The sequence below is a fragment of the Rhinoderma darwinii genome, chromosome 3, assembly GCF_050947455.1.
Source record: "Rhinoderma darwinii isolate aRhiDar2 chromosome 3, aRhiDar2.hap1, whole genome shotgun sequence".
Classification (NCBI taxonomy): domain Eukaryota; kingdom Metazoa; phylum Chordata; class Amphibia; order Anura; family Rhinodermatidae; genus Rhinoderma; species Rhinoderma darwinii.
In genome coordinates, this window is record NC_134689.1 from 386,156,805 (window position 1) to 386,160,768 (window position 3,964).

General features: G+C 37.8%; 1 long non-coding RNA gene across 1 annotated transcript; it reads left to right on the forward strand.

Moving 5' to 3' along the window:
* Positions 1–369: 369 nt before the first annotated feature.
* LOC142748333 (uncharacterized) lies at positions 370–2,341 on the forward strand. Its single transcript, XR_012882231.1, has 4 exons — positions 370–442; positions 728–793; positions 1,584–1,625; positions 2,276–2,341. It is a non-coding gene; the product is annotated as an uncharacterized LOC142748333 (long non-coding RNA).
* Positions 2,342–3,964: the final 1,623 nt, after the last annotated feature.

A 3,964-nucleotide genomic window follows, 5' to 3' on the forward strand; every position in this document is an offset into this window, starting at 1 on the left:
GACATTTCAGTAGACTAGAACCCCATTACTTCATCACATAGAGTCATGTAGTACGGAGTTAATGGATTAGGATTATTGGGATTAGATCAACAATTTCTCTGTATTTTCTTCCAGGTCCAACAAGTGCAGTAATAACAAGCACAACACAGGGGTTTACATCCCCGACTTCTTCTGATCTACAGGGGATCGGTGAGTTCTCTAGATACATTTATTGTCTGTTCTAGTACGAGGCTGATATATAGTACGAAAAATCTATATATAAAGTAGATGATTAATAATGCAGTTTAATGACTTCTATGTAACAGAATAGACTGGACAAGCTATGAATAAATATATAGTTATGGAGGGTAATTCATGTACTTTTCTCACATAGGACACTCCAATGGAATTTCCACCAAAAAACAACTAAAATCCATCATTGTTCCACGTGGAATCCTCCATGGTAAGTTCATCTTGATCTTCTTGTTGTTCTCAGCCTCATATCTTGTTCTTCATGTGGAATCTACAATTAATAAAAATATAACATCTCCAAATGTCCCAGTGTAGAAGAAGCGGAGATGTAGAGGGGACTGGAAATCATGGAAATATTACAGGAAATATATATGACGCTCTTATCTGAAAATAATCATTCCTAAGAGAGTCCGAATACTCAGTTACATCCCTGTAGTCTATTTGGTAAAAAGGAAATCTTCAATAATAAAAGTGAATGTGAATTTTTATCATACAGGAGATATCGGTTTTACCACAACAATTCAACCAAAGAAAATCCGGGTTGTGTTTAGGACAAAGCTTGGTAAGTTCTGTCTGAGGAATTTCTTTATAACCATTGAGACAATTAATCTCCTGAAAATTACATGTAACTATGACCCAATGTATTTCTATAGACAGTAATTGTCTCGAGGCAGTAGTAATATTACTATCTCATACAAAGAGGGACAATATGGTGGTAGATCCACCGCTATGTACAAAGACATACTGCACCCCTTTCCAGACTGGCACACCACTCACCAGTCTTTATATATGACCCATTAGAATAACATACAAGGATTTGGCCCTTTGCTTTACATGACGCTTTATTCCACTATCAATGAAGAAAAAATTTCCTGATGCAGTTCACACTCATATTCTGCATTGACTGACAACATACACTATGTTGTCCTCCAACACACTATACCCCATAGTTTTACTGTGATGAGGGGCCAGTAATCTGGTTTAGTAGAATGAACAATAATACACTGCACAGTTGTACATTAGGAGGAAACATCAGAGTACTATGGTAGTGGACTGAATATGATGTAAGGAAATACATGTTCAGTGTTATGGCAATGCCCACTAATGCCACAGCCTGTTACCATTGGATATATCTGTCATTATAAGAGTAAATATACTGCTTAACAGTCAGATATTTGGCCATTACCTGGGCACAGAGCGTTATGTCTTTTATCTTATGATTACAAGTTCTTCTATCTATTCCACTACTATAAGCATCACACACTTATATCTATAATAACACAATATCAGGATTCATACTTCGTTTGTTTTTTACTTATAACCTCTAAAATAATTTTATTACTAATTTTCAGGTCGTAAAATCAATGAGGACGTAGAAACATCCGACCATGCAGGTAACGTCTTCTCCAGTCTATTACATCATTCATATTATATATATAAACTTGTAAAGAATGACCCTCACAGATGTAATAAATAATACTGTACATGGGAATACATTTATTAACAGACTAAGAAGTTAGTGGCTCTACAGGGGTTAAAATCATCTATTTCTCACACTTGACCCTGCAGGGTGACTATATTATTAGTCAGGGAAATTAAATCCCCAGTGACCACAATGTCCCCTCCATGTCACACGGTTAACTAAAGGACCCTGTGATTGTGACATGGGTAGAAGAGGGATATTGGGGTCTATTGCAGTCACCAGGGAATATTTAGGTTTTGGGTGTAGTTAGGTCTTGAATAGTAAATAAGTTGCAGTAAATTATTTGCACCTCAGCAGCAGGATATTTGTTACATCCATGATGCCGCGCGGCTTTTTAGTTTCAGGAGAAAGTCGACACTTTATAGTAGAAATCTAACTGCTCTAAATAATACAATACAAACCAAGCAGAACTGTAGATGCTGCAAATCAATGAGACATTTCTATGAAAATTGTAGACAATCGTTCTTAATAAAGTGTAAATAATGAGGTAGATATTGTACCAGATCTGGACAACCTACCTCTAGAATAATAAAGGTTAATGGCTGGAATTTTATCATGTAGGTGAAACCGATATACAGAAAGAGCTAAAAATATTAAAGAAGATGATGGCTGGGACTAAAAAGAAGCGCGGTAAGTTCTATGTGAGGTAATTCTTTATAGACACTGAGATAATAACACTAATAATATAACATGGTATCTCATATAAACAGGGAGGTTATCCACCTCTATATACAGAGACACAGCAGATCACACAGTAACACATGTAACTCTGAGACACTGGTTAGGGAACAGTTTTCTGATTGACATAATATCCATTTAATGACATGTCTAATAAGTAAATGATTATAAGATGTCGTTGAGTAAGAGAATATAAGTCACATACACTGGAATGATATAATAGAATTTGTGTTTGTGTCAGGACAGGCAGGTCCAGTGTCATGGTAATGCCCACTAATGCCACAGCCTGTTACCAGTGGATGTATCAGTCGTTATGAGAGTAGATATACTATATACCAGTCACTGTCAGTCATATTTGGTCTGGACCTGGGCACAGACTGTTATGTCTCTTATCTTATGATGACAAGTTCTTCTATCTATCCCAATATTAGAAGCATCACACAGCTATAGCTATAATATCACAATATCAGGATTTGTATTACTTGTTTTATTTTAGCTTCATGGAATTTTAAATGATTTCATTTTTAATTTTTAGCTCGTAAAATCAATGCAGGAAAAACATCTCCTGAGAAGGCAGAAACCATATACCGTGCAGGTAACGTTTACTTCAGTCTTTAAGATCATTCTTGTCATTGATATAAATGTTATATACACAGATATGGGGCTCATGTACAGCACCATGTTATGCCTCTATACCACCTCCGAGTTATACAGAGTCGTAATATGGCGCCATAGACATGTGGAGGGTTTTCGGTCTGATTCCATATTAATCTGACATAGAGCGCCTATAGCTCCATAGTACGGAGCTGCAGGAATTGTGTTCTCCTCTGTACAGGCTCCATGCACACGCCATATACTGACATTTATACATAACATTCACACCAGAAATAAGTAGTGACCAGAAGAAAACATTTACTAATGATGAACTGTGTGACACGTCTTATTTCCAGAATTATCACCAGCGCCACCAGATTATGACGAGGAGTCCTATCCCTGGATGGAAGACACAACAACTGAACGTAAGCTTCTCTACTCTCCCACATCTCTCATCTCTGTAATACAGTTCTGATAATCAATTATTGATTTTCTAATCATTTTCTTGTTTTCCAACAGCCTCTTATCAAACAACCATAAAAACACCACCAGCCCCAGCAGCAATCCAGAAACTAAAAGTGCGTCTAGCAGCAGCAAGAAAAATGGCTGCAAAAACAAAAACAGCAGCGCATACAGCAGCCGCAATAAGAGCGCCAAATATCCATACAACAACAGCGCATACAGCAGCCGCAATAACAGCGCCTCCAGCCACACAACAAGATCTTGCAGCCACTGTCAGCATTACAGATGACAGCCTGAGAAAAATCCTGATCATCAGCGGTGCTGTCGGCGTTCCACTCCTGCTGGTCGCTGCCCTGTTACTGCTGCTACTAGTGAAGCTGCACAACATTCAGAAATTGCTGGAAAGAGAAAGTGTCTGATGAGCGCTGCTGCTTGTAGAATATCGCTTGTTCTGGCTCTGGCACATGACATATTGGCTGGTAAAGTAGGTCAACATCTGGATTGAACATAATGGCG